Here is a 13,497-nt window from a genome sequence, read left to right on the forward strand (position 1 = left end):
AAACTTTTCCCTAACGATCCCACATCGTTAGGGAATATTTGTTTTATTTCGTTGTAAACTGTTTTGTTTATTTTAATTGTGAGAATGTGTGCTGGTGGTGTGTTGTGTGTAGGTATTATGAAATCTGTAATGTTTGTGCTTGTTTTGTTTTTCAAATACTCAACCAGTTCCTGGTTTCTAATAATAATAATAATAATAATAATAATGGTTTGAGATTTTGGTACAAGTCCAGCAATATCGGAGTAGGGGGTAAGCTGATTACATCGACTCCAGTGCTCAACTGTCACTTATTTTATCGATCACGATAGGATGAAAGGCAGCATCGACCTCGGCGGAATTTGAACCCAGAACGTAAAGACGGACGAAATGCCACTAAGCATCCTATCCAGCATGCAAACGATTCTGCCATCTACCGAACAATGCCTGAAATTTTAAAGGAAAGGACCAACTTGATTACACCGGTCTTAGTGTTCAACCCGTACGGCGAGCTGGCAGAAACGTTAGCACGCCGAAATGCTTTGCGGTATTTCGTCTGCCGCTACGTTCTGAGTTCAAATTCCGCCGAGGACAACTTTGCCTTTCATCCTTTCGGGGTCGATTAAATAAGTACCAGTTTCGCACTGGGGTCGATATAATCGACTTAATCCGTTTGTCTGTCCTTGTTTGTCCTCTCTGTGTTTAGCCCCTTGTGGGTAGTAAAGAAATAGGTACTTATTTCATCGACCTCGAAAGGACTAAACACAAAGTGGACCCCAACAATATTTTTATTATTGTTTTTTTTTTATTTCCTTACAAGGAATGAATGATTCCACAGCTTTTCCCTGCCGTCGATACGTCCCAAATTGTCACAAATCCGCTATGCGGATTTGGTTGCCCTATGAAATATATATTCTCTCCTCCCCTATTTTTTCTCCCCGCTGTCCGTCACTGCCTTTCTTGCATGTGTAATTAATCCGGGCATATCACATTTGTCTCTCAGCCATCACCAGGATTGAAAGAGGCGTAAAATCAAATCGCTTCAGGATGGTTAATCCTAGTCGTCGGTGGCTAAACCGTTAACCACACGGAGCATGCTTTGCGAGGAGGGTGATTTTCTTTCTATTTGGTAATCTTGGAGGACGAAAAACTAAATCTGTCAAAAAGCGAATGAACGTTGGTCAGCCAAAAGCCATACAAATAGTTTTTCATTCTTAGTATTGCTGCTGCTGATGTCATTACCAACTTTTGGCAGTAATAATGGTAATGAATATCTCAAGAGCAAAACCTACTGGAATCGCCCTCCAGAATATAGGTCTACCACAAAAGGAGGTAATTAAAGGAGTAGATGGGATTTCCGTCGTATTGGCATAAGTCGTGGAGAATGCTGCCCGTGTTGAACACAAGAAGTTCACCATGGGGTACCTTACAGGAATGTCGACCAGTATGAAACAGTTTGCTTTTGTTAGGCGTAGATAGGCTTCTTTGAGCCACGGAGAATTATTTATCCAGAGATGGTGTCTCAATAAAAACACCAATTTCTATGGTATCTTACTCAGAAATCCAACATGTATTAATGTCAACGAAGCAACATTTATACCTATTTCTTTACTGCCCACAAGGGGCTAAACACAGAGAGGACAAACAAGGACAGACAAAGGGATTAAGTCGATTATATCGACCCCAGTGCGTAACTGGTACTTAATTAATCGACCCCGGAAGGATGAAAGGCAAAGTCGACCTCGGCGGAATTTGAACTCCGAACGTAGCGGCAGACGAAATACCGGTAAGCATTTCGCCCAGCGCGCTAACGTTTCTGCCAGCTCGCCGCCTTGATTTATACCGGATCGGTCGTCGCAACATTTATACCGGATCGGTCGTCGCCCAAGGGAACAAAGACCACGTCACTCTGAGAAGAACCAGTCAAGGCTTTCAACTCTGTGCCACACAAAAGGCTTATGGTGAAACTCTCTGCAAGGGTGTGGGGGATGACCTTTTTAACTGGTTGAAATCTTCATCCTCAGCCGAAAGGAGGTAGTCACAGTTCTAGACAGCACTCTACACCATAGAGATGTCATCGGGTGTACCACAGGGATCTGTCCTTGGTCCCCTCCTGTTTGTGGCATACATTAATGACATAGATGCCAATTTAAAGAATGCCACAGTATTGAAATATGCAGACGACATCAAGCTGTACCTTGAAATCAAGAGGACTGATCCTGATGTCTACAACTTTTCCTGCAATCAGACCTAGACACAATGCAGCAATGGATCACAGACTGGCAACTGAAACTGGCTGTGGACAAGTGTACCACCATGCATTTTGGAGAAAAAACCCTGCGTCCACATACTCCCTCCACAACACTGATATCAAGAAATCCTCTTGCGAGCGTGACCTAGGCATCACTGTCAGCAGTGATTGCGTTGGACAAAGCATATCTCTAAAATTGTCAAGAAGGCCGAGGGTGTCTTGGCATCACTCAGCAAGACTTGTTAGCCGCTCTCCAGCCATCTATTTAAAACTGTATACAGCTATGGTACGACCACACTTGGAATTCGCATCATCAGTTTGGAATCCCTATCTTGCTCAGAACATTGACCTCCTGGAATCTGTCCAGAGACGTGCAACCAAACGCATACCCTCCATCAGACACCTACCATATTCTGAGCGCCTTGTTTCCCTGGGCATGGATTCACTGAAGCTCCGGCGTCTGGCGACGGACTTGGTAAACACCCACAAGGCTATCAACACCTCACCAACAACAACACTGAACACCTTTTTGATCTCCATGTGTCTAACACACGTGGACATGCCTACAAAGTCAGAAAACAGCACAGCTCCCATGACTTTCGGAAACATTTTTTCACGCTCAGGGTTGCTGAAGCGTGGAATAAACTGCCTGCATCAGTTGTTGACTGCCATGACACTGCATCCTTTAAGGCCCTCATGCTTCCCGAAATCCGTCGAAACTACACCTGATTATATATACACTTTAGATGAGTTGTAGTGCACCTGAGCACTGTACACAATTATTATTATTATTATTATTATAAGAGTCAAAGAGTTTGCTACTGGTTCAAAGCTTCCCAACAATATGAGGTTGGAGGTATCTTACAACAGGACACATCCTTCTGAGGGCCCTCCCTGTTCAAAACCAGCAGGTATCAATCAAATCAAAAGACAGAAATGAACAGCGAAGACAATAGACAGGCGGAACTTATTGCATGTTCGGGTAAGATTCAGAGGGGAAAGAATCCCAACATCAGGCTAAACACAAACAATAATAAACCCGCGAATGTACGCAGAAATATTATAACACGGAAACTGTTGACAGACATTGAAACTGACAAAAGAAAAGAAATCATACAAACAGATTTGAGAGATAGGGAGGGCGGGAGAAAGAGAGGGGGGAGAGAAAGAGAGAGAGAGAGAGTGAGAAAGAGAGAGAGGGAACCATGAATACAACTCATAAATTAACCGACAAAAATTATACCAGAGTCAAAACAGAAAAATATTTACAGGAAAGAGTAAATAACATGACACCCAGTTTGAGAAAAAAAAAGGCGTAAATACACTCCCTGGAGATGAAGCCATTGTAGAGGAACAAATTAGCGGAAATGAACAATGTTGTTGGTATCAAGATATGTGATCTGAAAGAACTTGAAAAGAAATTAATCACTGAACATGAAGGCATGCAGTGAAGTTTGTAAGATCTGCAATAGTAAAAAATAACGTAAAAATATCTGTTTGGTGAATATGGTACTTAAGACCATTATAAAAGAAAATTAACGAGATATCACACCCTTGAATGAGTCACTCGGTTATTGAGGAGGCGCAATGGCCCATTGGTTAGGGCAGCGGACTCGCGGTCGTAGGATCGCGGTTTCGATTCCCAGACCGGGCGTTGTGAGTGTTTATTGAGCGAAAACACCTAAAAGCTCCACGAGGCTCCGGCAGGGGATGGTGGTGATCCCTGCTGTACTCTTTCGCCACGACTTTCTCTCTCACTCTTTCTTCCTGTTTCTGTTGTACCTGTATTTCAAAGGGCCGGCCTTGTCACTCTCTGTGTCACGCTGAATATCCCCGAGAACTACGTTAAGGGTACACGTGTCTGTGGAGTGCTCAGCCACTTACACGTTAATTTCACGAGCAGGCTGTTCCGTTGATCGGATCAACCGGAACCCTCATCGTCGTAACCGACGGAGTGCTTCCACCACTCTGTTACTGCTATTCTCTGCGCCAAAATGTGTGGTGTAAAACTGAAAAATAAAGGGACAAGTCTTCTTTAAAAAACCCAACGTACCAGAAAAGATCAAGAAACAAATTGATGCTCGTTGATCTGATATTGAATTACTGAAAAACTTAAGCAATAATTTCGTTTTTGGATTTGGTTTGCAAGATTCTTTATATGAGTTCGTGTGTTGAAGCATGTTGAAACTATGAAAAGGAAACTATGAAATAGGCGCAGGCGTGGCTGTGTGGTAAGTAGCTTGTTTACCAACCACATGGTTCCGGGTTCATTCCCACTGCGTGGCACCTTGGGTAAGTGTCTTCTACTATAGCCTCGGGCCGACCAAAGCCTTGTGAGTGGATTTAGTAGACGGAAACTGAAAGAAGCCCGTCGTATATATGTATATATATATGTATGCGTGTCTATGTTTGTCCCCTTAGCATTGCTTGACAGCCGATGCTGGTGTGTTTATATCCCCGTTACTTAGCGGTTCGGCAAAAGAGACCGATAGAATAAGTACTGGGCTTACAAAAGAATAAGTCCCGGGGTCGAGCTGCTCGATTAAAGGCGGTGCTCCAGCATGGCCGCAGTCAAATGACTGAAACAAGTAATAGAGTAATAGAGAGAGAGAGTAATAGAGTTGCAAGACGCAACGAAAATTTCAGGAAAATAAAAATAAGAAAAAAGTGGAGATTTTACCGGTGAGTGTGTTACATTATAAGGCACAAAAAGGAAATGACTCTCTCCAGACACAACAGATTAAGCAATAACCATAATATAAAACCATTTAAGAAGAGAAAGATAATGAGAAAATATGAACTGAAATATGAATATCAATTTGCTGAAGTAGTGGAAAAGATAAAAAACAAACGGTAGGCTAAAACTGTGCGCGTACGACACTTGGAAAACCCATTCAGGTTCTTCAGAGATTATAACATGTTTAAGAATAATCCACAGAAATTCTATAGGCACATTGGAGAGAGCATCATCAAAATTGATGAAGTCTTCTCAGAATAAGAAATACTTGAGTTCTGGAGTTAAGTTTGGGCAGAAGAGATAGGATGCATAACTGTGAAGCCCCATCGATTAATAGACAAAAACAAGACATTGAGCTTTCAGAAGAGCAGATGTGGAAAGATTTTAGTGTAGATGTCAGGCTTACATTGAAAAAGTTCAGTTAATGGAAGTCACCAGGAAAGGATAAAATCCCAAAATACTGGATTAATGTTTTTAACAAACTCACGCAAAAAAGCTTGCTGTTAAAACGTAGTTATGAAGGAACCATAAATGGCTCCAGAATGACCGGTCAATGATATCACATTTTGCTTTCCAAATATGGTGAAAACAAAAAGACCCCTACGAACTACAGATACTTAGATGTCATATAACAATGTAGGAGTGGGTGTGTGGTAAGTAGCTTGTTTACCAACCACATGGTTCCGGGTTCAGTCCCACTGCGTGGCATCTTGGGCAAGTGTCTTCTACTATAGCCTCGGGTCGACTAAAGCCTTGTGAGTGGATTTGGTAGACGGAAACTGAAAGAAGCCCATCGTATATATGTGTGTATATGTTTGTGTGTCTGTGTTTGTCCCCCAACATCGCTTGACAACCGATGCTGGTGTGTTTACGTCGCCGTAACTTAGCAGTTCGGCAAAAGAGACCGATAGAATAAGTACTAGGGTTACAAAGAATAAGTCCTGGGGTCGATTTGCTCGACTAAAGGCGGTGCTCCAGCATGACCACAGTCACATGACTGAAACAAGTAAAAGAGTAAAAGAGTAAAGAGTATCTATCTTAATGGACACGTGCTTTCCTCGTTAAGAGCATTTTCCCTGATGAACACAAAGGCTGTAAACGTGGGTCATACGGATTCAGGGATCAACACTTAATTAACAAAATGATTGTTGATGATTGTCACAACAGAAAAAAAGCATCTTTCAGTGACTTGCATAGACCACAAGATGTCCTGGAAGACATTCAAAATTTCGCGCCAGTTATCTGGAACTTTTTTTTAATCTCCTGTTATGGAAGTCAGCAAAAAAACGACATTAATTCTCAACACGGAAACTACAACTATAAGCTCTGAAGAAGTCAATATCAATTGTGGGATCTTTCAAGGAGACTCATTCTGTCTAGAGTTGTCTCCTCTCAGTAAACTCCTGAATGGATGAAATTCTGGATACAAGGTGTAAGGAAAAAACAATCATTCATCTTGTCTGTATGGATGATTTGAAACTATTAGCAAAAGAATGATCAACAGCTGAAGACACTTCTTCACAGAATCCAGCAATTTGGTGATAATTTAGTGATGATATCAGAATGGGATTTAGGCTTGACAAGTGTACCAAGGTCACATTTACCAAAGGAAAATTGTCCAACACATGCAACATTAGGGGGTCGGCGAATCGGGGTAAATTAACCCAAGTGGGGGTAAAAATGAAATTCTTGGGGGGTAACGAGGACTCGTTAGACATTCTCTTCTTCTTTCTTTTACTTGTTTCAGTCATTTGACTGCGGCCATGCTGGAGCACCGGCTTTAGTCGAGCAAATCGACCCCAGGACTTATTCTTTGTAAGCCTAGTACTTATTCTATCGATATCTTTTTGCCGAATCGTTACGGGGACATAAACACACCAGCATCGGTTGTCAAGCAATGTTGGGGGTAGAAACACAGACACACACACACACACATATATATATATATACGACAGGCTTCTTTCAGTTTCTGTCTACCAAATCCACTTACAAGGCTTTGGTCGGCACGTGGCTATAGTAGAAGACACTTGTCCAAAGTGCCACGTAGTGGAAATGAACCCGGAACCATGTGGTTGGTAAGCAAGCTACTTACCACACAGCCACTTCTGGCAGCACTGCATCTGCTTAATGCAATGGACGTATAAACAGATTCATCTAGATTCAATAAAATAGATTTAATAAACCTTTAAATTCAAAGAATCTATGATTTTCTTCCTTTCAAATTAAGGGGGTAACTTCGGCGTAAATAAATATATTTGGGGGTAATTGGTTAAAAAAGTTCCCCGACCCCTGCTCTAGATAGAGATACCGAAGAAAAGAACTAGAATCTGCGAGCAGTTATACGTACTTAGGCGTATAGAAAGGAGATGGGATTAAACACTCATTGATAACAGGAAAGATATGAAAGGGCTACTATCGTTGAACAAGAGCTATTCTGAAAACCGAGTTGAAAGCCTAAAACAGAAATAGGGCCATAAACACGCTGGCTGTACCTGTAATCACAAACGGATTCTATGTTATAAACGGGTCCATTTCTGCGATCAACAAAGGTGATGTCAAAATCCGAAAGCTGAGGATAACGTATCATATGCATCTCCATGAAGCAGACATAAACCGAATAGACCTTTCAAGAAAAGCAGACGATCGGTACTTAATAAGTCTCAACTGTCATTGAAAATTGCAATCATAGGATACACTGTCTTGGTGCAACTGACAATGCAAGACAGATACAAAATATTTCTAAACAAACTATATATAAAAGTAAGAAATTACTGTGGTCAAGGCTGCGTGGCGTTCGATTATAAATAAATAAAACGAAAAATACACATTGTGTGTGTGTGTATATATATATATATATATATATATATATATATATATGTGCCAGCCCCTCGTATATAAACAATACATTCAAAAGAGATTTCTCAAGAATTCAATCACAACTACCATCCACAACAAGTTCACTTTCAGGGCACTTGACCATTTAACATCCTACTACTATGATACCACTCCCACATTTTTCTTCTTGTCCTCCCCTCCCCCCTCCTCCCCCCCCTCCTCCTCTTCCTTGCTTCCTTCCTTTCTTCTTCTTCTTCTTCTTCTTCTTCTTCTTCTTCTTCTTCTTCTTCTTCTTCTTCTTCTTCTTCTTCTTCCATACCAAGAATTCACAACGACCTCGAACCCACAAGAGTAAACAAGAGAGAGAGAGAGAAACAGGCAGAAACAAGGAAAATGCCACTTGTATTTGAACACTATGCAAATATTCTTTTAAAAAAAATTTTCTTTTAATTTTTCCAAAATTTAATTGTTTTCCATATTTACAGTTGAAAAAGTCTCAGTGACTGAAACCGGTACTGAAGTGCTTTTATAAAATTATTTTAGCATTTTCTACCTTGACTTTTTTTCCATATATATCAACTCGTGTGTTCCTTTTCAACCTTCTCTACACACACACACACACACACACACACACACATGTATGTATGTATGTATGTATGTATGTATGTATGTATGTATGTATACGAGGCGCTGGCACACACAGTTTTTTGTCAACTCACTCACAAGGGATTGGTCGGCCCGGGGTCTATAGCAGAAGCTTGTTGCCGCGCAGTAGGATTGAACACGAAACCACTTGGTTGCAAAGAAATGTTCTTAAAACTCACGGTCACTCAGGCGTCTTCAGTGGAAAAAGAAATCAACAGGTTAGATCAACGACAGGAAGGGGAACGAAGTAGAAAGGTAACGAGAAAGGTATGGTGATGGTGGTGGAGGACCTACTGCTGCTACTGCTGCCGCTGCTGCCGCTGCTGCTGCGGATTATAGATTTCTATATTACTAGCAGTATCGCCCGGCGTTGCTCGGGTTTGTAAGGGAAATAACTATATAAGCATTTTTAGAGATGTAAAGTATAATAGCCATCTCAATATGGCTAACCACAAAGGGGGGGTGTTACTGTAGCTTTTACGTTCTGAGATTTAATAATAAATTTTTAGAGAGTTACTTCCCTTATATATGCCAAAAATGCATTAAAAATGGGAAAAATTGATGGTATGGTAAATTCTTTAAAAATCGTAGACTCATCGTAGACGCGCACTATACCAGAAGGGCTCGATATGAATCACGACTATAAGATACCCGTTTTGGTTAAACTGCACCGCAAAATGTGGGAGTAGTTAGGAATCTAAATCGTAGGAGACAGACAGCACACAACCTTACTTTTATATATAAAGATTTATGGTTATAAGGAGCTAATAAAACGGTATAATAATAGTGAATCGGTATTGATGTAGGTGAGGTGAAAAACAGTAGTGAAGGCTGGATGCATGAAATAGTAATACGAGGTTTGTTAAAAGAAATTCTTTTAAATGTAGAAGTTAGAAAAATTGGAAGGTGATGCAATCGGCTGATGCCCCCCCCTCTCTCTCTCTCTCTATCTATCTATCTATCTATCTATCTAACTATCTGTCTGTCTGTCTGTCTGTCTGTCAATCCCTCTATTTGACTGTTTGTCTGCTTGTCTGTCAGTCTGTTTTGAATGTATACATGTGTCAATGTGTGTGTTTGCATTATGTACGTATCTATATTGACATATGTATATATAAATATGTGTGTGTGTATATATATATATATATATACATATATATGCATTAGCGTGTGTATATGCGTGTGTGTGTGTGTACGTATGGTGTGTGTACATATATATATATATATTATATATATATATATATGGATTAAAGTAATAAGTGAAAAAGCATCACTCAAAATACATCATCATCATCATCGTTTAACGTCCGTTTTCCATGCTAGCATGGGTTGGACATGTTTATATATACATATATATATATACATATATACGCATATACATTTATGTATGTGTGTGTGTATGTTTTATATATATATATATATATGCGCGTGTGTGTATACATATACATATATATATGGGTAGATTTATGCATATATGTTTATGCATGCGTGTGTGTATATATTTATACGTATATATTGTGCACAAACACGTGTATGTGTCTATATACATGACTATATATATGTGTGTGTGTGTGTGTGTGTGTACTTATATATGTGTAAACATACCTAAATATATATATATATATATATAGTGAGGGAAGAAATGGAGCTGAACGAAGATTTTACAAAATTCCTTTTTATTATTTTCTACACATGTTTCAGTCTTGTGCCATTCATACCATGGGCTCCTAGGGAGCGTTTGTTCGAAAAGCTTGCTGCGCATTTGTTTGGAGATTTAAGTTCCTGGATTTTCCTGAAGAGAATGCTGCAAAATGGTCTCCTTATTCAATCCGAATTAGGGAATTTGCAGCCTTTGAAACATGTGTAGAAAATAATAAAAAGGAATTTTGTAAAATCTTCGTTCAGCTCCATTTCTTCCCTCACTAAATATAAAACTTCAATTATCCGCACTAAGGCACGGTTGCGATACCCATGGTCGTAACCTCAACCGTGATTTTTCTGTTGTGATTTTTGCTACCCCGGTATCGGTTATCTTTTGAATAATCCGTAACAAGATAATTCATTTATCCATTTCATTAAATATATATATATATATATATATATATATATATATAATATATATATAATATATATATTTATATATACATTGTGTGTGTACATCTATTTATGTACATATATTTACACACACACACACACGCACGCAGAGACAGACAGACAGGCAAACAGACAGGCAAACAGACAGGCAAACAGACAGACAGACATTCATTTAATTTTATATATTACTTATTTGCTGTGAAGCTTATATGTAGTTTCGTGCGCCAGTGCTATAAATTTTTGTTTTGTTGATATACATACACGCAAGCGTGCATCGCGCACAAAAACACATGCCTACACGTGTCTTTTTGTGTATAAGTTGACGGCAAATTTCGAAAACGCGCTTTGTTTTTGCAAAAAATGCAATCTCCTGTGACGGACAAAACAGAGAAATCCGAAATAAGGTATTAAAAATAAACCCACATAAACAAACAAACAATATAAGAAAAAAGAAACGGAAGTTGGTGGGGTGTTTATATTTTACCTCCACCGCAATTGACGTATAAAGAAACGCATTTACGTACGTACGTAATTATGTATGTATGTATGTATGTATGTATGTATGTATGCATGTATGTATGTATGTATGTATGTATGTATGTATGCATGTATGTATGTATGTGTGTATGTATGTATGTACGTATGTATGTACGTATGCATGTATGTATGTATGCATGTATGTATAAGCGCTATTCATACTATGAGGTTCCAGATGGCTACTACTTAAGAAGAGTGATCCCGGTGCGTTCACTCGCATAGTCGCGCATCCGCGCTAGCTAGTCGTGACTAGTCGATCCTACAACGACTACCTAGCAAAGTAAATAAAACAAAGTAAATAATTTTTTTAAACAAAGTAAATAAAACACAAAAACACAAAGTAAGGATCGACTAGTCACAACTAGCTAGCGCGGATGCGCGACTACGCGAGTGCGCGATCCGGGACCACTCTTCTTAAGTAGTACCTTCCAGATGTATATCCACTGACAAGAGTATTCCTAATGTATGATGACATTTGGTTGCCGATAACTTTGGACGAGATTTTAACCACACACACACAAACACACGCACACACATACTCACACACACACACACACACACACACACACACACACACACACACACACACACACACACACACACACACACAACGGGTTTCTTTCAGGGCTTTGGTCAGTTCAAGGCCACAGTAGAAGACTCTTAGCCAAGGTTCCGCGCAGTGAGATTGATCCCGGAACCATGCGGTTGGGAGCAAACTTTTTACAACACAGCCACACATGCGCCTAAATAAACACACGCACACACACACACACACACACACACACACACACACACACACACACACACACACACTTACACCCCAAACCCCACATGTATACGTATTTACATCAGCGTGTTTGCGTATAATTTACAAGATCAGTACAATATCAAACAATTGGGGCACTAGCTAGTCGTGACTAGTCGATCCTACAACGACTACCTAGCAAAGTAAAATAAAACACAAAATAAATAACTTTTTTACACAAAGTAAATAATTTTTTAAACAAAATAAACAAAGTAAATAAAGGCGGTGCTCCAGCATGGCCGCAGTCAAATGACTGAAACAAGTAAAAAAGACAAAAACACAAAGTCAATAATTTTTTAAACAAAGTAAATAAAACGCAAAAACACAAAGTAAGGATCGACTAGTCACGACTAGTTAGCACGGATGCGCGGGTATGCAGTGCGCGCACCTGGTCCATTCTTCTTAAATAGTACCACAATTGATAAAAAGGTAAAAATTGATAAAAAGGTAAAAATCGAAACCGGCTGAGTTTGAACTTTAAAACACAGGGCCACGCAACTAAAGAGTATACAGCATTAAGTCGGATCACGTCCCTCACCTTTCCGCTTTTGCTAATGAGAAACAGTGGCACATTTTCATTGATAAATCAAAGAGAAATTCGAAGTTAATTACCGCTTCCAATACACGCATTCCGTGGCTGTTGTTGCTAGTTGGCCGAGTCGTGAACGTGTCGGGCAAAGCGCGACTCATAATGTTATGAGTTCAAATACAATCGTAACGACATTTTTTTTTTCGTTCTTTTTCCTCCTTTATCCTCCCGCTGTTGACAAAAAAAAAATATTAAATATTATGGGGCTCGATGATCGATTGTTTTCCTTTCAGCAAATTTCAAGCCTTCCGTTTATATATTTGCAAACAATTATATGTATATATATATATAATAAACAACTGCTGCTGCGTAATCCCAGGTTAACTTTGATCGTGGAGAGATACGATTGAAAGGTATGTAGCAGTTATTATTTCCATTGTGCCCTAAGAAAAAGATAGCGAGGGAGAGAGAAAAGTTTTGATTTGAGGGAGACTACATTACTATTTCGAATTATTTATGTAGAAGGTGTCCGCTTAATGACTGTAAACAGGTGTGTCAAAATCGCACGCAACGTACAAATTACGTACGCAAAGGACTTTGTTTTAAAATTTATAAATTTATAAAACATAGCGGAAGGAAGAAAGACAGACGAGAAGAAATAGGAAAGGAAAAATAATACGTAAGACAATACGAGATGGAAAGCAATTGTATATATATATGTATATGTATATACACACCTATAGATATTGTTAATCAAAATCGCTGGACCGTTGTTCTGAGGCTGAGTGAAGTACGCGTCAATGTTGAGTAAAAGATATACGGAGAGATATAAAGCTAGGAAAAAAAGAGATAGGTAGGTAGATAGATAGATAGATAGATAGGCAGATATAGATAGAAAGAGAGGAAGAGAGTGAGAGGGGGGAAGAGGGAAAGGAAAGAGAAAAGAGAGAGTTATTATGGTAGTGGTGTGTGATTGGTGGTGGAGGTGGAGTTAACATAGAACGATGACAGCGACGACGACGTTGTCACCAAACGACGCGGTTTCGTCGTGTGTGTCTGACGTAGGTCTTTTCGCTTCGGTAAGTTGT

The 13,497-nt window shown here is 39.6% G+C and overlaps 1 protein-coding gene across 3 annotated transcripts in view; it reads right to left on the reverse strand.

Annotated features, from left to right (window-relative positions):
* Positions 1-13,497, reverse strand: part of LOC115214093 (prestin-like) — a 31,087-nt gene that overhangs the window by 11,378 nt on the left and 6,212 nt on the right. Inside the window, exon 1 of one of the 3 annotated variants that reach the window (XM_029783145.2) lies at positions 13,147-13,294. The exons of 1 other annotated variant lie outside the window; for it this stretch is intronic. The gene's annotated coding sequence lies outside the window, so the exon portion shown is untranslated. Of the gene's footprint in view, positions 1-12,492; positions 12,701-13,146; positions 13,295-13,497 lie in introns of those variants that run through there. One more of the 3 variants, XM_036504573.1, reaches the window with a different exon arrangement.

Source organism: Octopus sinensis, linkage group LG7 (assembly GCF_006345805.1).
Source record: "Octopus sinensis linkage group LG7, ASM634580v1, whole genome shotgun sequence".
Lineage (NCBI taxonomy): Eukaryota > Metazoa > Mollusca > Cephalopoda > Octopoda > Octopodidae > Octopus > Octopus sinensis.